At 39.8% G+C, this 25,376-nt stretch overlaps 1 protein-coding gene across 15 annotated transcripts in view; it reads right to left on the bottom strand.

Annotated features, from left to right (window-relative positions):
* FRYL (FRY like transcription coactivator) overlaps positions 1-25,376 on the bottom strand; it is a 169,832-nt gene that overhangs the window by 106,665 nt on the left and 37,791 nt on the right. Inside the window, exon 1 of one of the 15 annotated variants that reach the window (XM_065060851.1) lies at positions 12,577-12,594. The exons of the other annotated variants lie outside the window; for them this stretch is intronic. The gene's annotated coding sequence lies outside the window, so the exon portion shown is untranslated. Of the gene's footprint in view, positions 1-12,576; positions 12,595-25,376 lie in introns of those variants that run through there. 15 annotated transcript variants of the gene reach the window in all.

Consider the following 25,376-nt stretch of genomic DNA (forward strand, 5'->3'; position numbering starts at 1 on the left):
AAAGTTAAGGCAAGGATGTAGCATCGAAGGAATAAAAACACACAGGTATCTGGGTTGCACAGACTGCTTAATTCTAACACTTGTCACTGCAAACACATCTATGATGAGGCTCTGTTTCCTTTCAATAGATATATGTACACCATACACAAAAAATGCATCACGTAACAAGGTCAGAGTGATCACAGACATGCTTTTGTTAACCAGTGAACAGAAAAAGAAACCTAAATACCGCCTCTCATCTTTCCTAATTCACATTCCTCTGGAAAAACAAAACTCCACATCCTCTGAGTTTGAACAATTCAGGATAGTAAAAACCTCACTGATGCACTGTACTGAAAGAGAAAACAATGTCAAAATGCTCAACAAGTTTATGTTTGATATTATTTCCAAAAAGACAGTGTCAGAAGCCAGAAGCTTTTGTGACAACTTCTCTCACCAAGCACAACCCAAGTAGTTTGTTTAAATTCCCCCTCCCACTGCCTGCTTATTCTTCCCTTGCGAGGAGAGGGCAATTCCAGCTCCCAGCAAAACGAGGAAAAGACTCTTCCTCATTATCCCCATTATGCTCATTATCCTCAATTATCCTCATTAATGTCAAACTGATATCTTTCCTGAGTAGATGCAGTAAAAAGCTATTTTGGAAAAGGATTCTGGAGCACCAGTTATAAAGTAACCGATAACTTCAAATCATGTATCATAAAAAAAAAAAAAATATAAAGAAACCAAATGAGTTTCTTTTAATATGTTCCATATAAGCATATTATTATTTCAGATTTAAAATATTTCTACAAGTTAAAGCTCAAAAACATTACACTGGCCTGGACTGGGTCCATTTACAGAGCATTTTCAAATCTTTTAAAGTAACTACCTAATGAAATATAAAGAAATATCATAACAGTGTTTCTGACACTGAGATATGGTATGAAAATTAAAGTGTTAGATACACACACAAGGATTAAAAAAGAGAATAAACAAGCAAAGACATTTGAGCATTGGAATATGCTGAAGTATACACAAACCAGGGTTAGAGTAAGTCTCACTCGTGTACCCGTTTCAGGAAAGAACAACTGTCCTATGCTCTGATTCTGTCAGTTTTGCCTAGTTATCCTCCCTATGAACATACAACCTGAAAAGGGAAATAAGCCTCTGAAGACTAACTCAATCTGTCACGTTTAACACAAACATGCCAAGGAGGCAAAAAAAGAAACATTTTCAGAAGTATATTTTTACAGTAAATTTGCTGAGGAGTCAAAGCAATAAATAAATAAAAAATAGCACATCCAGAAAACTACTTAAATTTAATTGGAAAAGAAAAATCATATCTGAACATATTCCCTGAAGTTTTCTGCCCTGCACTGGGGGGGATCGGCTCTTCTGAAAATTCAGCTCTTAAGGTTTTCAGTTCCCAGTGCAACCAACCAAAGAATCAGCACATAGGAGACGTTGATTCTTTTCAACTAAAGCATAAATTCCCTTGTGATGGCACACACACATCTTACAACATTGTTATAAAACTTCTGTTTTTAAATTAACTACAGTTGTCTGTGATTTTTTGTCTACCCAATGTACTCTTCTGAACCAAGCCCTTTCATTCATCAAACTCTACAGGAAAAGAGCAATGTCAACTGCTGAGCTGGTGATGGTCTGGGATGTCTATTTTCTTTTTTTTTTCAAGGAAAAAAAAGTTTCATTAATATGAAAATTAGAAACATGTAGAAAATTTAGGATGGTTCACTTGGTAACTTATCCAAAGTTGTTTTGCTTCTGTGGTTAGTGTGGGAACTGTATTTTGAGGCTCTTCAGCATTTTTTAAGTCTTTACCAGAATAAGGTAGTACTGAGTTCACATGAAGCCCTAGTTAATAATATTTTTTTAAAGTAAGCGTGAGACACTTGAATTTCTAACTGAACCTTCTGAAGAAATTAATCTATGCTAACTGCAAATAAAATGTTAGCTAAACTAGCAAGAACTGGAAGTTGTCCTACTCCGTAGAAAAACAGCCTTTGGGCTTTAAGTCTTCACATAAAGTGCAAGGGCACAGCACAAACCTGGCTAAAAAAAATCTCATGTAGCACGCAGACAGAGCCAGTGCTTGAACTGACTGGACCACTGTATGAAGACAATCCTAGGGGCCACGCAGTGCTATTCTTAGCCACCATAAACACACCGAGCTTTCAGAGTTAACAGCTGCTTTGTCAGTTCCAGGGGAGGAGACTAGTCACATCTGAAATAAAAATAGGTTATCATATGCTTGCTCATGCAACTCCAAAATACACGGCTAAATTGGTCATTTAAAAGATTTGTGCTGTATGTATTGGAATTCGTTGAAAAAAGAAAGAGCTTTTTTCTCCTACCTTCCTCAACTTTCTTTGTCTGATTCCAACTTCCTTCGGAAAGCCGTTTGCTTTCTTCACAATAAGAACCTCTATCTGTTTTCAATACATTCTTACAAGCTCTGAGAAGCATTGCAGGGAACTGTAACGTAGAGTTTCAGACTGGTATGAACCGGGAGGTGTGTCTGTGGAGGCACATAGGGACATGGGGCTACTGGCATGGCCTGTGTGAATGGCACCCAGGTGAGCAGTTCATGGACACCCTACACATAAACTTGTGGTTTCACAACGTGCCCAGATCTGGAGACATAGAATCACTCACAGAGGTGGGACAGGACAGAGACACTGATCACTATTTAGCTTCAAAAATACATCCTAAATCCGTTAGCAACCGAAGAGGAAGTCGGGACATGAGGAGAATGTGGCACCCGGTATCCTTACCTCCCATATCATGGCCACAGATTCCAGACGTAACAGCTGGACACAAGTATTGTGGTGCCTTTTTGTTGGACAGACACCTTGAACACTCCTGTCCTGGTGCCCAGCTGCTGGATGGACCTCTAGGACACCCAGTCTGAGGCTTGAGAGACCATGAGAGCAAATCTAAACTTCTTCCCCTCACCTCAGTTCTTATATTAAGTATCATCTCCTTCCCCTTTCATAAGGTCTCACATTTACACCTGAGCCACTGAGTACAGCTGGGCCACTAATGACAGGAGCAGTATGTGGATGATATTCAGAAGGCTACACAGTTCATCACAAATATAAGAAGAATAAAAGAAGAAATATATTGAAAGATAGGAAGCTATCAAGATTCTGCTTTAAAAATTCTCCAATGTCTGGCCCTCTTCAGCATGAAAGGGTAGATTTTTTTAGCAGAAGATATCACCAAAAAATGGTTGCATAATACATAATGCTCCTTACAACTGCTACATGGAGAGAAAAAAATAAGGTCACTTAGGTTACTGACCAGAATTAGCACAGATTAGCACTACCCAATGCTGCCATCTCCCAGGTTGCAATATATAAATATATTGGTAGAATTATTTTGAAAACAGAGCAATACTTGCTTCATTCTTGCTCAGGTATGCCATTACCAAAATTGTTTTCACGTGCTGCCCAACCCTGGAAATCCCAGCTTCTCTGGTCAAGGTTTTGGATCTCAAGCTTCCTCAGTACATCAAGGTTACACAGGAAAAATCTGTATGTATCTTAAGAAAACATTACCTCAATATTCATTCTACTGTAATAAAACACCGATTAACAAGTGAAAAACTTTTGAGTGGGGCAGAAAAGGGAGCAAGGAAGCAAAGTGGCTATGGTGGGACTGTGCAGGGACTACAGAGCTGGGTCAGGTGTCTGGGCCTCAAAGCAGGGAGTGCCCCGGTCCTGGCACCTGGAAAGAGACCAAATGTAAAACACAAAACAACAACGAGCTCTGGCCAGTGACCTAGAAATTTGAGTTTCACATCCAGAGCTCATCACTTATCTTCTTCCCTAATGATGTGGTATTTAAGTTTGTATGCTCACATACTGACAACACCATAAAACACTAAGTCGTTGTAATCACGTTATAAAAGCCCACTTTACCTCCTGAGCCGACTAGAAGTTTGCTAGACCCACAGAAGAACGAGATTACAGTTTTCTTCCCCTGCAGATGGAGAAAAGGAAACAGTCTGACCATCACCACACTACTACACCACAGCCACACGCACAACTTGAGGGCAGGGGCAGCATTTAATCTCCAGAAAAAAATGTATCAATACCTTGCTCAAGCAGCTGCGTTTGGTAAGAAGCACAGCACAGGAAACAGAGGCAACTTGAGAGAAAGCTATCAGTTTTTTTTGCAATTTAAATGCTGATGAAAACTTGTGACCCTTCAGGAGGGTCTGCCAGCTTAACAGCGCCAAAACACAGACCACACAGGAGCAAACATCTTAACATCTCCAATGCCAGTAACACAGAGAGTTAACTCAGGTCTAGCCAAGCTCCGAGTAGTGCTCCCCGTCAGGAGGAGTCAGGGACCGAGGCTCCTGACAATTATAACCTTGCAGAGAAAATCCTCTCAAGATGGCACAGCTGCTCTTCCACACCTTCATGGGTCTCTGCCACCTCTCGCAGTCCCCAAATTGCTAAAGCTGTCCAACATTCATGATCACTTTTTGGCAGTCAGTCAAAACCTCAGTCTTAAAACTGCAAATATAAAACGAAACCAAATAATTCTCAAGGATTTGACACCAGTTTTTTCAGCACCATTAAAATAAATGGTCTTAGCAGAAGCAAGGAAGTACAGAAGATATACCAAAGCTTGAGGAAGAACTAAAAAAAGTGCAAGGTTGTATCCCATAAACCAGTATCTAAACTAAAATTAACTTAGGCATCAGTACTTCCCCATTTCAGATCTTCAGAATAAGCAGTGCATACTGCTTTTTTATTCTGAAAACGTGTATCGTCTCTATCAAAACCAGGCATAGCTCACTCCAGGAAGACACCAGTTTGGCACGGCAAGATTCAATTTTAGTGAGGTTGAACTTTGATAGGCTTCAAAATCTTTTCACTCTCAGTGGTGGCATAATTCACACCTTTCACCACAATCCAGGTAGTAAAATCCTACAGGCTTGCTTCCAAAAACATAGAATCAATGTCTGCACCCTTCCTAGAGCCCTCCTGGACCCTGTCCCGCCATCCTCTCCCCTACTCGATTAAACAAGCTCTCTTCTTGTTTCCCTTACCCTCTTCAAGGTGAGGACCTTAGTAGGACCTCCTGTAGGACCTCCTGTATCCTCTTCAAGGATAATGCAGCTATAAAAGAGAGGCACAAACTATAAATAAAAAAAAAAAATAAAAATCAAGCATTCCTTTGAACAGTGCTATAGTGACAAATGCTAGGAAAACTTCTAAGAGTGCAATCATTCTCCTTTTGGTCACCTTTTGCCATATTTACAAAACCTGTTTTTGCTCATATTACTTTGCTTAACATAATTATTTCGGAATTAGTGATACATTTTTACTTTCTTTCTTGTTGAGGAATAATAGCTTGAAGTACCCTTTCAGGGCTTTTAAAATATTAAGAAGAAAAAAAAAAAAAAAAGAGAGAAAAAATATTCCAAAATCTTTCTCATCTACGCACTCCTGCCAGGGAATTTCTAGGTTTTGGATTCCTCCTTCCTCTTTTCCTATCCTGTTAATTTCTGAAGAGAGAGGTTCAAAGGTAAGAATACCCCTACAAGCAGAAATGCACAACTCCACCTTAATATCCCCTGATCATGGGGTTTCTGGCCACAGTGTCTCAAACAGCTATCAAAAAAAACTTTGAAAATCTCAGCCAAACCTCAGTACATCTGGGTTAGCTTCCTTCTTTGCTTTGCTGTCATAAAAACAAAGCATCAGTTGCCAGCCTGTCTTTTTTTTCCAGGACAAGACCTCATTTGTAGCTGCAAGAACAGTAAAAATCTGGTGATATTTGGCCCAACTGCTCCGTCCTGCTGACAGGCAGCACAAACAAGATGTCAGAAAGAAAAAGGAGGCAGGTCTCCACTGAGATGTCAGACGCTTCGTTTTCTAAGCGCATGAAGATCTGCTGAGTTGTTCCTGATCAGCGACCCTGGTGCACCAGCAGCCTTGCAAACATCACAGCTCCACACCTGAGATCCCAAGCTCTGGTTCAGCAGTGCGAACACAGGAAGCAAACAGGGATGATGCATAAAAGAAGCAAAAGGATGAAAAACAACGATTCCAAAGGCTACTTACACTGCTCTGATAGCACTGTAGATATAACAATTCTTTCCAATATCCATTAATTAGTTAGCACTGATGTCCAGGGTTATAAGGCATTCGTACATCGGCATTCATACACACAGCATTCCGGTCTGCAGCGACTGTATACAAAGGAAACTTCAAAAAATAAAGCTGAAAATATCCCCAAATCACATGCCAGCTGAGCCTGACAGGCAGAACCAGAAGAGTCATTTATACTTCCCATGCTGTGCTTTCCTAAGATCTCTTTGAGAAATTAATTACTTCTACAACTTGAACTAATTCTTGAGCAAGAAATCTATAAATATTAATGTTTTAAATGAAAACTTTTAAAATGAAAGCTTGAATCAGTTGCTCTATTAAACTCTTAGCAGCCTGTTTCTGAGGCTATGTAAACCTGAAGAAAAGTACTCTTCCTCCCCTTTGGATTTTCAAATTCCTGATTCTTAAGTGAAGAATGAGAAAAGGTAAAGAGTGAAGAAAAAGAGTTTTATATGTCTGTTGTCTTCTACTACTACTTTGAAAGTATTATTTATTCATTAGTAATATTTATTCTGAACTGAGTAAAATATATCTTACACACACAGTTTGTTTGTTCTAACCGTATCTATTCAGGGCATCACGTCTAAAATCTGATGAAAATAATTAAAGAGTCATAAAACATGTAATTCTGTAACTGTATTGAAACATTCTCCACCTCTAGCTTTTTGACCATCATCATATTTTAAATACTTCTTGATTGGTCCATAGAAACTCCTGGATTTCCCTAATCAGTTATATCAATGCAAAGTCAATGATATGAAATTTATTTCTTTCTATACCTTAATTTTTCAATAATTAACATTCTAATATTAAAATTAATTAAAACAAAGCAATTCTATATGCCTTAATATTTTGTTTTCTTCCACCATTGCATCTTGGCAACCTATTACACAAACCATATTTCAGTAAATTCCCCTGAAATTTCTCCCAGAAAATAGTTCCTACCAGACCCACTGAAGTAAAGCTTTGCTTGTTACACTCACACAAGCAACTGGTAATGTCAATTTATATTCACAGTAACATGGCCCAGTATCCTTTAGGTTCTGAGTACTCCTTTTTATTTAGAATGGCCTTTTCCTCTTTACGTTCAAATTCATCCTTTATTTTGCACTGTACCTAAGAGAATTTAAAAGCTCCCTTTGACTAGTATCATTACTCTTTGTAGAGGAATGAGGAAGAACATTTCTTTCTATACAGGGGAAAACCTGTAACTACGCGCAAATGGGATGTAATACAGCAAACAACAGTTTTGCTCCATAGAGTGTTCTAAAGTTGGCAGCCACCTTTCTAAATAAATAAATGCTGTTTTGTCAGTGATCCCTTAAATGCTATTAAATCTCTGGTGTCTGAACCTTTCCCTTTCAAATACAAAAGCACCAGAGCTAGAGTTTAAAAAAAAAAAAAAGTCAGCAGAAATGGGGTATTTGATATGGGTTGTTGCAATCGGTTTATCTGGAGCTTTCCTGAAGTCTATGCAGACCACGCAGTTTATTCTAGCAACAGTAGCTGACAGAGTGGTTTGCATGTGGGGCACTTTCTCATTTCAACAGCATTCTCTTCTGCAATTTGAATAATTACAGAATCTATTCATGGCTTTAGCAAAAAGGATATTGCTTTAATAGTAAGAATGCCCCAAATGAAAGCTCATTCTAGCATATCTATGCCTGATGAAGATAAATCATGTATATTCCAAAACATAATGTACTTAACAATACAATCCAAATCTTATTTAAAATTTAAGACAAAGAGCCTCACACATGACATTCTTAAAAAAAAAATCACAGTTCAAGGTTTTCCATGTTGATGTACAGAGAAGTCACAAGTAAGGCCCAAAATGTCAGATAACCTTATCTACTTGGGATTGGTAAAAATGTGGTTACATACACATCCCTAATGAGCATCCATACCCTTATGCCCAGTCTACACAAAAAGCGTTATAATGTAGACTGTAGGTATCAAACAAGTAAGGCAGGGGAAAAGTATACATGTAGGTATGAATGTTTAGCAACAGTAAAAGCTAGACCAACCCAAAAGTATCCAAAAAATAATAACAACGCGGCTTCAGTCCCACAGAAGAAAAATGAGCAAATGTAAACAAGGCTTCTATGCAACACACATGAGAGCAAGGGTCAACGATCCAGCTGGGCTGAGACCCCCAGACACGGCCACCAAGAGAGGCTGTCAGCCTCTCACTGCTCGGCAGATGGTCCTCACCCTTCTTTCATACCAGCCCTCATGTCCAGCCCTCCTTGCCTTCAAATGATTCAGTTGGCAAAATTCTTTACCTTCCCAAGAAAATTTCTGAGGATGTTATGACCCAAGCCAGCTCACTAAAAGGATGAGACAAGTACAGCTGCTGGCAGGTGGAAAGGTGACAAGGCTGCACTTATAGGGACAAAGCCACCACTTTTGGCAAAAGGAATGAGCTCAGCCATCGTATGGAGCTTCCCTTGTCTTCATCCTGCTCACTTGACCCACGTCTAATGGAGAGGGACTGAAAAAGTTTGATTACTTCAAAACTTTCACTTATGTACACTGGGCATTTTTCAGCTTCAGGGTAATGCATTGGTTTGACTGGTTTGGAGGATCTTCATTGCACTAACAAACTGCAACAGAAGCAGCAGAACTGTTAAAGCCACGCACACCTCCGCATACACGCCATCTCTTCCCAAAGAACAAGACTGGCAATAAAACATTTACTCCCCAATTCTTCCTATGGTCCTTTTTCATGTATGTTCTTACTACAGCACTTTAAGATGATCTCACCTGTCTTATTTAAAATACGGCTTCATTGCTGTCATGAAATGAAAAGCCACAGGATAAAAATGAATCCACCACACCTACTTTGTTAAATACTATATTATCAGAGCAGCACCTCTCTTGAGACCCAAGAGTTCAGTTTTGGTTGGTAAAGGAGGGAGTAATCTTCAGGCGAGCTACTCCTATGGGAAGGTAAGTGATTTGCCAACTCCAAGGGTTTTTTTCATTCACAGAAGAATGACTCAGAAGTATCTGCCCGGCAGCTCCGCAGTTTTCACGTGCTTGTTAGCACCTGGCAGCCGTAGCTCCAATAATTCACTTCCCTTTAAAGTTGCTCTATTTCTTTCTGATTTTATAACACATGTTCTAAAAGGACTCCTGTACAGACAGGTAGAGCTTACTTTCCTGCTGAGACTTTGCTCCCAGGGTCACAAGTCTAAGTAACTTTGAAACTCGCTGTCACAAACCCCCACCAAAAAGAGGCCTTGGTGTACCTTTGGCAGGCACAATGTTAAGAGCAGCCCCGTTCTCGTAACCAGTGAGTTCTTGACAGACGTGCATGACTTCTGTATCGAGCTGAGCAAGACGATATGAAAGTTTCATGAACCACCTCCAGCACTGATGTACCAGAGGAAGGGAGAGGCGAGTTCAAGGACAAAGAAGCACCCACCAGCCAGCTGTACCCTTCTGTTTACCAGACAGACACACTGCAACTGCAGCACAGCTGCAGAAAGTTGTGTATTTGTTATCAGAAAGACAGCAGATACCTGGGTTTGTTCCCTTTTTATTATCCAGAAATAATTTTTCTGAACAAGATTACTAATATAGTAAATATTAGAAATGCAGAAGAACTTTTAGAAAGCAGTAATAGATCGATGCCATGTTTATGTAAAAGCAGTTGTTCCTGTCTGGACTGTAAGCCCTGGAAAGACATGTATGCACCGAGGCCTCCTTAACCTTGAACAAAGGTTTTTGTGGCCAAAATAGGAGAGCTTTCTTACACCAACTGACAAAAATAACAATCAAAATGAGTATTTTTGCTACAAAATCAGGAACCTCAGAAGAAGGGTTAAACAGACCACATATTGAAACTGAAATGGGCTTAACAACAGAATCCATAACTTTAAGAACATTAAGTTGCATTATCACAACTACAATTCCTGAAATACTATGGAGCCCAGCAACCTGAGGACAAGGCAGTATAAAGCCTCTCATTACATCCACAACTTCAGTACGCAAAAAATTCTTAAGCGGGGACATCCTCACTTCACTGTTGGATTAAAAGAACATTCCTGACTCCATTTAAAAAGAAGTAATGCCTAAAATTGTTGGCACAGAGACAGCATTCTGAAACCGGGCCATATGAATGTCACTGCATTGTTGTTACTGAAAGAAAAAAGATCCACTACAATAAAACCTTAGCCAGCACTGCAACAACATTATGCCAGCTAAGCAAGCCCTTCACCAGACCCATGGAGCTTTGCTGCCTTTCTGTTATATACTTAAATGCTTTCTACAGATGCTTAATTTTACGCATATGGAAATACATGCAAGCATACCCACCCCTCTTCTGATGTTCTTTAGCATACAAAATTCTGAAGTTATCATATAAACTATTAAAAGTAGCATTTGATATAAAAATGTTATGAAAACACAAGAAAAAAAAAACACCTTTCTCAAGTAATTTCTTACCATATGCACATTTATTGAACTTCCAAACACATACTCAACATAAATATTGTGTATTTCCTGGTTCTGCACGTACTGCATCATTTGACTGGAAAACATTTTAGGAAAAAAGCAACTGGCTTGTCAGCCCAGCTCAATTCACCAAGGTCTCCAGCGAGTCGCAGGAGCCCAGGCTGCGGAGAGGGCTCTGCCAGCCCGGCTGCACAGGGAAAGGCAGCAGGATGCGACTCTCACACACGCACAGAGCACACAGGCAGCTGTGCTGCGATCATGGTAATTTTCATAAATAAAGTGACAATGGTGCAAAAAAAAAAAAGTGAAATGAAGCCCAGCTATCTAATCAGATAGCACAGAAAATTAAGTTTGTTGGCAGATGATCCAAGTACCACTTCCTGACAAAAGAGTCAGGAGGATCTTCCTCCGTTGTGCTTACATAACAGAGGGCATGCAGGAGAATATATAACCTCTTAGATATGCTTTTTTATTATTACTGTCTACCTTAGTACAGCTGACAATCATCTAGTCCAGATTCTGCAGTTTATCTCCTTATCTATACAGCAACTATTTATCAAGATGTAGACTGACTTTATTGTATCTGAATGTATCCTAAGGTTTACTTTAGTTTGGAAACAATATACATTAATAAAATCAACTTCAAGGAGTTTTAATGCTTTTCACGAGACACCTTCATCTTCTACTATAAAATACTGGAAAAACCCATCTGCTTATCTTTATTTCAGCAAGAACGCTCGTAACTACCAAGTACTATTCCAAGGTCTAACTTGGAACAGATAGAGTTAATGTGCAAGACACAAACTAAACAAACAGAAAAGCAAAACCTATATGGATGCCTGTTTTAAAATATTCATAGTTTTATCTTAAAAGATGTAGATCTTTAAGTTATTAGTCCAAATGATTACAGCACTTAGTGCAAAATGCAAATCTCACATCTAAATAAGCTACTGGACAAACTAAATATCTGCATACTCTCCTAGCACTGATTAGTATGCTGTAGAATAAATAACTTGCTACTAATGCCTTCAAACAAGACACAGAGGTAAAACAAACAATGATGTATTGGGTTAAAAAATCTGAGGTATTTCGATAAAGTGTTTGGTGAGTGGAAACTGCATCGCAGTACACCTCAAAGAGTAATTAACGAGAAACAACTTACATCTGAGATACCAGATACCTCCTGCTTTTGACTGTTTTAATTTTTACAAATACAAGAAACTCAAGACCTACGAAATTCTTAGCTGACGTACAATGAGATCATCTTTGTCATCCCCCGGCAGCCTGTCACGAAGCTGCTGTGCTCACAGCAGCAGAGCCTGCTGCACAGTGCACGGCAGCTCCGGGGCCGAGCCCCTGCATTGAAGCTCGTGTGAAGGGGTGATCTGAGGACAGTGGTTGTCTTCACCAAGAGCAGCATCCTTGCCTTTGCCAGTTCAGTTAAGACAAGAAATCATCATAGGAACTCCAGATCCGGGCCATTTAGAAGATCAAACTGGGCACTTTTTGCAGGTATAATAACGGGTCTGAGGAACAACAACAACACCCCCTGTAAAACACTCTGTCCGAGGACAGCTGCTTGAGCTTCAAGGCAGAATTTGGAGCTTGGCACAACTAAGCTACTGTGTCAGCATCTAATAACTCTGCAGAGACGAGCAGCTACTTGTCACCTCACTTGGACAGCAAAGGGTGCAAGAACTTCATCCAACTGAAACAACCACAGCCTACAAAAATTAATTTATTTATATTTTTATTTTTATTTATTTGTATACATATAATCTCACATGACGACTAGGAAGCAGACAGCGCACTTTGCTTGCCTCTCACACTGGCCACGCCAAGTTGCACCAGCGGAGAGAACTGCCAAAACCCTGGGTTTACGGCGTAATTTTACACAGCAGCATGCAAAAAAAAAAAAAAAAAGAAAAAGAAGAAGAAAAATTCGCTGTGGCGCTGTGGCTCCGGGTGCAAGCGACATACTTACTGGTGCCGCCGCTCCACGACTTCAGCAGAGACTTTATGCTAATCTCGAAGAACAGGGAATCCTGCAGGCTGAGCATGGTGCCGGCGCGCGCCGGGAGCGTGCCGCCGCCCGCGCCGCTGCGCGCGGCCTCCCGGTGACGCACGGACCGGGGGGCGGGGCTGATGGCGGCTCCTCCCCTCGGGTCCCCGCCTCGCCCGGCAGGCTCCGCCAACAGCCACGCCCCCCCCCCGCGCGCTCTGCCGGCGGCAAAGCCGCTTCCCGCCCCCCGGGGACCCGCCGGGCGGAGCGCGGTGCGGCTGCGAGAACGGGCCCAAACGCTTCCCAGCGGATGCTACTTACAATTAAAACCTAAAAGGACCATAAAAGGTTGTTTGCACTTTACTGAGTTCTGAATAAACTTCCCAAAGATCTGTTAAAATTGTAGTGGATTAAATAAACAGCCTGACATCGATTTGCACAGTGCCAGAAGCATGACAAGCCTTCTGCATTAAAAGGTCAGCAAAACAAACGGGGAAAAAAAATCCCAACCATGGGAAGCAGGTGGGAAGATCACAGGTAGAATTCCCAGGGCAGGGAATACAGCCTTGACGCCTACAGCTATTACCAGCTTGGGGTTTTTCCACAGTATCTTTTCAACGGCTTAACAATACAACTTCGACATTTACTTTGTTCAGTGTTATCTCAAAGGCCGCAATGGAATGGATCTTAGATGTGAAGTTTCTGGATTGCAAGGGATGCAGTCCAACACCACCTGCGGGTAGGTGTGAGGATTTATCACCATTCTTTCAGGATAAAGCAAGATAGCCCATCTATAGTCTTTGCCCATCTCAGCACAGAGTAAAGCAGTTTAAGATAAACCTCTTTCCCTCTGCCCACACTACCAGGTACAATCAAAAGCTGGCGGCCTTCTGTCAGCTTGAGGTGTCATCTTTACACATGTCAAAAACACATCTGAAAGTGTCTCCAGATTTTAATGGACACATAAAAGTAGTTGAAAATTTCAGAAATGTTATGGAGAAAATAATGCTTGCTTCCGTAACTGCCACCTAACTACAGATATAACTTTACCCTTGGGTCAAAAAGTTGAGAGAACTGGATACTGAGACTACTGTGACACTGGCTGCTAACAGTAGTTTAATTAGGTCTATTTAAACTAAAACTTGACCCAAACCATTCAAATGTACTAAAAAAAATTCCCAATCATATGGGTGTAAGGTACATTGATTAACTAAATCTGGTTGATTTTTTAAGAAAATCTACATAGTTTCAGAACTGTCCCCCACCCTCTACTAGGAGTAAACCAGCTAAGAAGAAAAAAATCAATACTTATGCCCTCAGATAAACCAGAATTACCTGAAGCCGTTGAAAAGATTTAAGAACGGTGTATATAAAATACTTTAAAGGTTTGGGGTTTGTTGGTTTGTTTTTAATCTACACACAAAGAGCTCCCAAAAAGACAAAGTAATGATCAGTAACAGGGAGGTAAGACAGAGCAGGGGATGCCCAGCTGAGCGGTTCCCAAGGACGGGTCTGACAGCCCAGCGGAAGGATGCTGCAGAAAGAGTGGGACAAGCGTGTGTGTCACTGCACTCGCCTGTCCAACCATTAAGATGGCTGCTGTCTAACATCCATTCAGGAGATTAATAGTTTTATTAAAAAAGAGACTGGTGTGATCACTCAGTTTTCATAGATTCAAAAATAATTCTCATTTCCCCATGCAAAAAGTATTTTTCTATAATAAGATATTAAACTGTTACTTATATCTGGATAGTCCTTCATGTTTCTTCCCAGATAGGGTACAGAATGTGTATCCACACAGAGTTAACTCCCTGGGACACTAAATCAAACTCTCTTTCGTAAGCTTGTTTCAGGTAATACTGCCTATGTAGTATCTCCAATTACCTCATACTCCTTTTTCATCACTTCTTTTATGAATACATTCAAAGTTATACTCCAAGCATTCCTTCTTCCTCTTACTAAATAAGATATAACAGAGGTTGCATTTTGTTACGAGTAGGGCGTAAAGGTCAGATTTTGGAACCGGCTGATTAATTTCACCACTAATTTGAAAGACTGTATTAATTATGGTTGGTCTCTGACTGCCTTTAACACTGGGCTACAGAGAGCTCTTCAAAGGAATCCTTGTTAACAGCGTGCATTCCAGTATCATGAGCCAACTCTCCCAGCACCTCAAAAATAATGACTTTTTAAAATACACTTTGGGTTCTTTGTAGTTGCCCTTCTTCCCCCCCTCCCCTCCCCCCTTATTCTTTAAGTTATTAGCACCAGAAACTTATTAAAAAACAAACACAACAATCATCCCAGAAGTCCCAGGAGATATACTAAAGCAACCCCACAGAAAAACTATCTCAATGTTTCACCTTCTGCAGTCCTCTTAACAAGACTTTGAGCAAACAAAAGAGCTGCCAGTATTTCTGTAAAGCAGTGTTTCCAAGCTTAACGACTGTTAGGAAATCTTTTTTTAAAATCTGCACTTATTCATGATACTGATGTGTCTGGCCAAGCAAGTTACATTGCTTTCCACCATGTTATCTGAGATTTTGTTACACTACTGATTCATAGTATGAACTACTGATCACTGTTGATAGGGCTTCCTCAAGGATACTAGCAATTACTTTTAAATGCAATTAGCTCAATAGCAAATGTTAGCTCATGAAGAACTTTTAGGATGTTAAGAAGATTTTGAGAACTGTATGCACCAAGAGCATAAGCTTTTCCTTCCAAAGATTTCAGTAGAAACATATATACACAGACATAAGAAGTTTGATTAAATGGACATCATTAATTCACAAGATTTAAGAATGGCATACATCAAATACTTTTACTGCTGCCCTCCCCCCCCAAAAAAAAAACCCACAAACACACAAGTCTATCTAACAAGAGGGGTAATGGATATGTCAGTATCTTAGCATTAACATATCAGCATTATTTTATTATACAATTGTGAACAAACCTAACACTTCTTTTTCCTCACAACCGATTTTACATGCTTTTATAATCAAAGATGCATAGATGACAACTACTGCCATTTTGGACTTTTTGCAGTTTGTTTTGCCTTTTGAGTTAATGAAATAACCTACCAGATACTAGAATAAACATAAGTTTAAAATGCAACCTCCTGATCTATTTTTAATCAAAGCAAGAATAGTACAAGCAGGAAAGAAAAGACATGGATTACAAGCCTTTGAACCTTGTCAAGCACAGACAAGGCTAACTCGCTCAGAAACGCCCAATAAAGCTAACTGTGTAGAGTTACAGGATATCATCATCATGTATTTCTAAAACCATGCAAGAAAATGTCATTTACGGCATGGATTCTTTGCCAGTTCCTCATTTTCAGAGAGGAAAATGAAACATACTTCTGGAAAGTACACCGCGTTTAAAATTGAGAGCAACAAGTATCCACTGTGAGTCTAAAAATACGTATCGCTTTGGAGCACTTATATGGGAAGTCTTCCATAAGATTATTATTTTACTACCTAGAGAGAAGATGGAACCGAAAGCACAGGAATTTAACTATAACCCAACAGCTTTGATCTGGAGCTGGCTTATATAAGAAAAACAATCCAAAAAGAAACTCAGTAACTGAGGATTTGTGCATACTTATATTAATATAGGTTAGACATTACAGAATTCCAATAAATCCGCAGTTTATATACTGATCCAAATATCTGCATACCTTTTGATTATTGGACCAGTTATAAATTTCACTATTACAGTAAAGTCTATGGTTTTAATACTTTCTCAAGAGTCAAGGTGAGGTATGTGTGAATGAGTACACGGCTATCAGTAAGCTCTTAAAAGAACATGACAAGAATAGGATTGTGAGTGTAGTAAAGCAGAAGTGCTCAATCTGCAAACGCAAGCTGTTTGCACTCTACGAAAATGACTAATGCAAGTGCCCAGTCCACACTATGCTTTTTGCTCAGACATGAAAACCTTTTAGTAAAGAGGATGGCTAGAAGCACATTGGTTGAGCCACTTCAGCAATGCAAGTCTGCAGACTCTGCGCTGCAAATAGACCTATACATTATGAGATTCACGCGCAGTAAAAGCCCAGCTGCTCTGGGAAGTATCAGACCATCCGTTCATGGTACAGTTCATCCATAGCACGCTTGATCTATACAAGCAAGGTCAATTCAACACTTCAAGAACACATACCTTGTAGATGTAATATTCAGTACATGCACAGTAAGCTCAGTCACACAACAGGGAAGATTTGCCCTAGGTGTTTTATGTAGCTATGGACCTCAGCAATATACGAGACCACACACTACAGTGCTGTAGATAGTACAGATAGCAGAAGTTTCCTTTTCATTATTTGTAGAATTTGGAATTCAATAAAAACATTTCTAAAGGGATCACTATACTTACTACAATCAGTACGTTTACTACAAGCATGTATGCAAAGGTTGTTTGTACAGCTTTCATTAAAGCAGCATCAAGCCATTTTCTTGGGGCTGCCCAGAAACACTGATGCTAACTATTTTGAACAACGTACATAAAATAAGTGCAGTGCATAACAACTGCTGTTTCTGTAACTGCCACAGCTGAAGCCTGTGAAAAAAAAATATGTGAGAACAAAAGAAAAAATCTGATACGGTTTACATAATGTTGTTTCAACTTCACCTCTACAGGCTGAAAATCAGGGAGATTTTCATGACTGAAGACATTGCTGAGCAAATTATCTTAAAAGAGTATATTTAACTTTTTAAAGTTTGCTTCTAAATTACAAAGAAATAACATTTTGTATGTCATTCATTTATGTTTCACAGGGAACATTACAGATTTTTAGCCTCATTTCTTTTTTTTTTTTTTTTCCATTTGAAGTGTTATTCCCCAGTTCTACACTAGTTTTGTGTCTCTAGGAGTCTATTCATATCACACTACTTCCCTTCCCCAATACAGTTGTTGCTCTTTTCTACTGGGATGGCCGAGATAACAGAAATTGATTTGTCTATTTATCCCTCTACAAAATAATTTGCATTAATCATTCCAGTATAAATATTCAGTTAAAAAAAAACACAGCTAAAGGCATTCTTTTATGTTATGTAAAACATGCAGTCACTGTTGCTTCCAAAAGTTTCTTTGAGGTTTTCAGTCCTACTACGTTCATCTTGAAGATGGTAGGGACTGACAGAAAATGAATTCAGGCAAAGAACTACAAGTAATATTTCTTATTTAAAGTAAAATATGAGCTTTCCAACTGGTTCTGGCAGGATATCGAAGATGCACAGCTTTCTTGCAGAACTTAGGCTTTGAATAAGATCAAAGAGGATACTGCTAATATTTAACTTCTCAGTAAGTTAACATTATCTTGATTGAATAGTAATCCTACCTTAAAAAAAAGAGAGGAAAACATACTTTTAAAAAAATCCCCTGCAGCTTTAAAGAAATAATAATTACATCCTACAAAATCAAATAGCTTTCAAAGTAGTTTGACAAAGACCTTACCAACTTCATAAGGATTTAGACTGAACAGATTTCAATCTTGCCCTTCCTGAAAATCCAGCTTTCCAGATCAGCAAACATCATAAGATTACAAGGAAACGAATCAGTAATAAAAATGTGAAACATTTCAAACAACCCAGCAGGCAGTTCTGAGATGATATTTAACCAACCTCTCTTCAAGAGGAAATGAGACAGGTAAAATGATACACAAACCTGCAGCTGTTACCATATCTCATGAGCCTAACAAATTCGAGTTTCTCAATTTTCACAAGCATCCTTGTAGTGAAAATTCTAGAGAAGATAGTGATTTAATCCCTCTAAGATGCTCAATTTCGAGCTTCCACAACCGCAAATAAATCTTAAAGGTATAAAGCTTGATTAGGACAGTTCTGTGTCAAGACAACCTGAAATAACTGCCTCAAAACCTGATCTGTCCAATTCTGGACCACATCAGCCTCCTTTTCCTCTGCTTCAGCAATAATGTACTAACATACTGGTTTTGGGGAACCAGCACTCCAGTTTTCACCAACCTTTTAAATGTAACCTGGAAACAGTTATGGAGCTACAGAGAAAATCCCTGCTTAGTTGCTGGGTGTTTAAATGGATAGAGTAGGGAAAGGCTTAACTCTGTTACCCTACAAGGCCTTGAGACAACTGCTACAAATCAGTTATGTTTCTATTTTTGTTGCTCCACCCAAGCTGCTGGATGTCTGTGCCACTTTTATGGGAAACATTGTATTTGCAATGTGAAGATCAGCCAGTCTACCCCTATAGAAAAGCATGGGGGCGGGTGGAAGGATTTAGGACTCATCCAGGAAAACTTTAAAAGAAAAAAAAAGTGAATTAGCTATAGCAGTGAAGTCAGCACAGAAGTCCCAGGTTTGTTAAGCCTCACGAGTGCAATCATACTTGGGTAGGAAATGTTCTCGGATGCAGAGTCCCACTAGACTCACACAGCAGCTGAAGGTAGAGTGTTTGCCTTGCGCTGAGCCATGAGCAACACTGAACATCCGCTCCTGAGGCACTGCTGCTGGCAGCCTGCAGCCCTGTTCTGTTCACACGCTACAGCGCTTCACAGCCCCGCATAGCGCGGGTGTGTCTGGTTCAGCCACCTCTGCCACAGAGGGACGGGGGACTGCACAGTAACAACTGGGAACCACTGCAGGTATCCGCTAAACCTCCTCACAAGCACAAGCCTACCAAGTTACTCCACCACAGCTTAAATCCCTGTGTAGGTGGCAGTTTTACAAGCCCTGCACACACAGTATAAGGACTTGAAAGCTTTGGTTACAGGCAGTAGAAGGAAAGCAAAGCATGGTTAAGCAATTTTCTTTTGAGGTTTCAACTCCTGAAATTGCCATTCCGATATTTCAGTTCCACAGGGAAGACACATAAGAAGCTCCATTGCCCAATATAATAAATGAAATACAATAATTACATTAACGTGACATTCTTCATAGTTGAACTAAATTGGCATACTTCTTCACTCAACAAACAGCAAATGCTTACAATGCATTTTTTAATGTTTTAGTTACCAGGAACTAAACAATTAAGTGGTTTTAATGCTGAATTTTACAGCTTTTCCACGTCCATGAAAAAACATTTGTTTTTTTTTTTTAGGAACCTGAAGCAGAAGTACAAAATAGAAATGTTTTTAAAATTAAAAAATATAATTAACATGCATACATTGATTTGCAAGTCAGAATTAATGGCAGTCATATGAGTGTCATTTCCAAACCTTTATCCTCAGCAAGTGTGCCGTCACATTGAAGAAAGCAAGAAAGGAAATACAAAAATCAGGAAGCGAGAAAATGAGAAGTAGCAAGCAACAAACCCAAAGGCGGCTAAACGTAAAAAGTAGATACCAAACACCTAGCATACACTAAAAATTTACAACAAGCCCGCATTTGTCTGGAAGTTCTGCAAACAGCCCACAGTACAAAGCTCCCTAAAGCACCCCAGCTGCCGGACTATGAACTAGCCTTGGGCAGCAGGTGCGTGTGTGGCAGCTCTGGGCAGGACCCCCAGCACACATGAAGTTCAGCAGCTCATTGCACGCAGCTCTCCATCCACACGCCCGCACCTGGCAGAGCGGATCCAAGGGAAAGGGACAGAATCACTCCACTGTAATCCCCACTAGTTAAAGAAAAAGGTAGAACTGAAATCAGGTGGCAGAAATACGTTCAGGTAAATGGAGAATATGCTTAGGCTTTCTCTATTCATGGAACCGGCTGCTCGCTATTTGTCAGTCATGTCATTTCTTAATAAAGCACTAACATAATGTTAATTTCTTCCAGTAGTTAACATAAACACGGTAACTTTCCAAACCTACAATCTACCTACAAATATATAGTTTCTGAGCAAACTAAACTGCTCAGTTCTACATTGTTCCTTCCACTAACTAAGAGTTTATGGAAATCTCAACAAAAGAATGAAGAAAAAATACTTTATACCTAATTCTAACCAACAGAAAATATCATACTGGAGAAATACAGTATTTTTACATAAGTTATGAGCTGCTTTTATGTGATTTACTTCCTGTTTTTTTTCTGCTTTCAAGTTAGAAAATATTCTGAATTAGAAACAATCTTCCCTCAGCCAGTCATCTTCTCAAAGAAGTAACTGAGACAAGGCTCACCCCAGTGCATCTTCAAAGATGCCAAGAGACAACAGACATTTTGGGGTCAGTGTCTAATACAACTGTGCAACAGCATCCTGATGCTAAAGTATCTAAAGCTCACATTGCCATACTGGTCTTGTCAATGAGCAACAAAAGCCTCCAAAGCCATCAGAGTCCACCACAGATACTTGTCACTACAGACCCCACTGGTAATAACGAGCTAAAGAATTTTTTTGTAATGTAATATGTCTATATAGAGATATTGCACAGCTTATAAAGCGGGCGTACGCCAACAGAATCTCCCAGGAGCCATCTGCAGCCCTGTGGAGAAAGACTTGGGAGTACTGGTGGATGAGAGATCTGACAGGAGCCCGCAATGTGAACCTGCAGCCCAGAAAGCCAATCCTACCTTGGAGTGTGGCCAGCAGGTCAAAGGAGGGGATTCTGCCTCTCTGCTCTGCTCTGCTCTGCTGAGAACCCACCTGGAGTCCTGCATCCAACTCTGGAGCCCTCAGTACAGAAAAGACATGGACCTGTTGGAGAGGGGCCAGAGGAGGCCACAAAAATCATCAGGGGGATGGAAACCTCTCCTGTGCGGACAGGCTGAGAGAGCTGGGGTTGTTCAGCCTGGAGAAGAGAATGCTCCGGAAAGACCTTATTGCAGCCTTTCAGTACTTAAAAGGGGCCTATAAGAAAGATGGGGACAGACATTTTAGCAGGGCCTGTTGTGACAGGACATGGGGTAATGGTTTTAAACTAAAGGAGGGGAGATTCAGGCCAGACATGAGGAAGAAATCTTTAACAAGGAGGGTGGTAAAACACTGGTCCAGGTTGCCCAGAGAGGTGGTAGATGCCCCATCCCTGGAAACACCCCAGGCCAGGCCAGTTGTGGCTCTGAGCAACCTGATCTGGTTGAAGATATCCCTGCTCAGTGCAGGGGAGTTGGACTAGATGACCTTTGACGGTCCCTTCCAACCCAAACTATTCTCTGAGTCTCTGAAAAGTATCATGAATTTCTGAAAAATGTCATATCTGCCTCTTTCATTTACAATGCACTTTTTCATTAGAAACAGAAAAAAAACCTCAGGAGATTAAGACTTGTTCAATCACCTGTAAAATAAAACTTTTGCATTTGCAAGATGAACTCTCTTCGTTTTCAACTGAAAACAGCTGTTTAACAAAACGTTCAAATTATAATTTTTCCATAACTTAAATGTGAATTGCTGATGTCACTAGCATAGCATCTTCCTATGCAACTGCTGATTTAGCCCTGCTAGTAAATACTATATCAACTTTAGAAATACTTTCTTGAGCAGTAGGAAGGTGTTATTTTGGATATTTAGCCCAGTGATTAATTTTAATGTGTTTTAAAGGATATTTTTTTTTACTTAAGGAAAACAGGTCCTTAAAAACAAGATGAAATTTTGATTTTATACACTGTCCAGCCTCTTACAGACTCCACCTTGGATCGCAGGCAGACATTACAGAAAACAGATAGGTAGCAGTGTCAGAGGTATGTTTTAAAATCTGTTTTACATGCAAGTAATTTACAGTGTGAATCAGAAAGGAACATGCTAAACACTTTTCTCCCTCTCAAAATGTTGCTTTCAAGACCTGTGGACAAGTTAGATAGACACAAAGAATTAAAAAGAATACTTTTGTGTCCTTATATTACTAGCACATCATAAAGAAAATGGTTTTACAGTAGCATATACAATTATTTTTGTAACAAGTTTCTCCACATCTTTTTGACTTCAGCACTTCACAGCTCCCCTCAATCAACTGTTATGGGTTGTTCTGAAGACTATCTTGCTTTTCTGGCTATATTACATTTTCTCTCATTCTCCCCATATTATCACCTCTCTCTCCCTCTCCTTCAAACCAAAAGCTTTATTTTGTCCCTCTCCCAGCTATCCTAGTGTAAAGTAATTGTGGATTGGAAAGGTAAAGAGATATTGGCTTTTTTACAATCCCCTCCTAAGTTTAACTTCATTATCTCAAATAATTAGCCTAAAGATAATGTTTTAAAGAATATTTGCATCTAAATATTGTCCAATTTCACCTCTAATATTATGTTTTCTTTAATAAACTGGAGCTCTCATTACTTCTGACTTTTCCGCTTATGATCTGCAGGACAGAAAGACAAAAAGAACAGGAAAAAAAAAAAAAAAGCCCATACACCAAGATTACTGACATTCGCTTCCCAAATTTGCTGTTGGTTCTTTCTCACAATGTTCCAGTTTGCTGCCTATCCATTAGTATTGGGAAGGAAGGAGGTTTCCTCTTGGTTTAGCAAATTGTCACTAAAGACGGACAAGCACCAGGAGCACCAGAAATGAATACACGAGACAGCTACACAGGTAGAAGGGTACAATCTCTTTTTCATGGCATTGAGCCATTACATTGGCTCAACCGTCACATGAAACCTTATACTAACATACTTAAGCCTCAGAAAACCTTTTAGATGCTTTAAATCCAGAAGCTGCATAAAAAAACCCTGCAAATGTGATGCAGATGTAATCTACTAAGTGAACAACAACAAAAAGTAATCTCTGTACACCATATCTCAGAGGAAAACAAATAAATTACCTCCTTGTGAAATCCATATGAGTAGCTGTTAAGTAGGAAGAAAAGGCCCTTCTAGATCTACTTTGAGTTGTAATGACACCCACCTTGAATAAAGCACTAAGTTACAATTACTTTGTCAATCTTTGGGATGAGGTAAAGGTAAGGTTTGGAAAGAAACAAAGGACAAAAACAAAACAAAACAAAAAGCAAACATACAAACAAAAAAAAAACAGAACCAAAATACACCACACTGTAAGAAAAAAAGTACATTGATTGTAAATTCCTGCATGCTTCTTCTGCAGATAAAACCCTGAGACAACTACAGTAAAAGTATATTAGGCATACAGCCAAGTAAACAACACACAAAGAAGAGATCTCTAAAAAACAGAGCCAAAAATAATATTTGAGATATTCCTAGAACTAAGTCTTACCATCTATTTTTTTTTTTTTTTTTTTTATAACAATTGAATATAACTATAGTCAATTTTCTGCATTCATAGTAAAATGAACAAGTCAGAGACATGCTCCCTTTGCACTCGGGCTTACTTCTAAAAAGCCTTGCTGGACATTATTTCAGTTCATTGTTGGGTCCATCTTACGCAAATGCCTTACTTAAAAATAATTTACCCAATGGTCACTGTATTTGCTTATAAGCAGTAATGATAAAATGTATAATCACTGCACTTAAAACTCTGGAGAGATGATTGAGTTTCCACTTATCTAAAATATTAAAGAGTTCATTTTCCACAAATCAATATATTTTAAACAGAGGGTATCCAGAAGGTGACTGCTACTTTTGGTGACAAGACATGTAATGCTGCCTCTACTAGTGACCAAGAAAGCCCTCTCAGTGGGTTGATTCTCCTCGCCAATTCATCTCAAAAATACTGCCCCAAAAATATTAGAACATTTTCTGCTGGCTTTGTGAAATCAATCAGCTCAGGGCAAGGCCACACCAGTGCTCGACAGGGGACGAGGAAGGGCTGCACAGCTGGGAGTGAGATTGCCCTTTTCACTGGCAGTGAACTGTTAGATCCGTCTGATCCGCTTGTAAAACCACACTCGAAAATCTAAACAAAATCCCCTTCCGCTACCTTCTGTTGCAAAGAGCTTCAAGAGCAGGTTCCAGAGGCCCATGGGAAAGGTTCCTTACTATTCTTATGGAAAATACACATAGAACAATTTCCTGCGGTATTACTCAAGCAAAACAATGCTATCTGCTGTGATAACAGGAGAGAGGATTAGAGATTTTTATGTAAATAGCATTCTGGATCCCAAGCGGTATTACGGAGCAGTCTCTGAACGTAAGCGAGAAGCAAACAGAGATTGGAGGTCGGGGGAAGCCATGGTACAGAAACTGATTTTTATTGCAAATAGATGCTGGGCCTCCTGGTCATCCTCTGTTGTACAGGGCTGATCAGAAATGTGACACGGAGCTGAACGTGCCCTGCAGAGTTGCTGGTATGACAGGGACGCAGCACTCATAGGCACTTTATGCCCATCCAGCTCCTGCTGTTAGCTCCCTGAGGCAATTACAACTCTACTACTCATTTCTTTACCACCAAAGAACACATTTCCGTTGGCTTATTTCTGTTCCCCTAGCAGAGGCACTTGAAGAGAAGCACGTTTAATGTTTGCAAAAGGAGATGTTTTCCATACACAGAAATAACGTGGACACTGTGAGCAATGAGAATACTCACATCGCTGATAAATTTAACATCCCTTGTGCAGTTACTGCAGATTTGACTGTCACAGCTGGCCACCAAGACTGTTCCACAGCATTTGCTACCCTGCCTCACAACGCAGCCGAAGCCCCGACCGGCAGCAGAAGGGCACATGTCACACAGCACGGGTACAGCTGCCACTTGCCAGTTTGCACAAAGCAGTGGTGGCGTTCCCCTTCTCTAACGCTACAAACATCAAAAGGGAGAATATGACATAGTTTAGAGATGTGTCTGTATGTGTACAAATATTATGTGTTTTTTAATACAGTAAAATACTTTCTCCAGATCTCCCAAGCTCATCTTTCTGCTTTTAATTTGGACTATAGCTTTTTTGAGACAGACACTTTTAAAGCTGTGAACATACCAACTCTTAACTACTACCGTAAGTTTAAAACAACTACTTACTAACATCTATT

Source organism: Columba livia, chromosome 4 (genome assembly GCF_036013475.1).
Source record: "Columba livia isolate bColLiv1 breed racing homer chromosome 4, bColLiv1.pat.W.v2, whole genome shotgun sequence".
NCBI classification, from domain to species: domain Eukaryota; kingdom Metazoa; phylum Chordata; class Aves; order Columbiformes; family Columbidae; genus Columba; species Columba livia.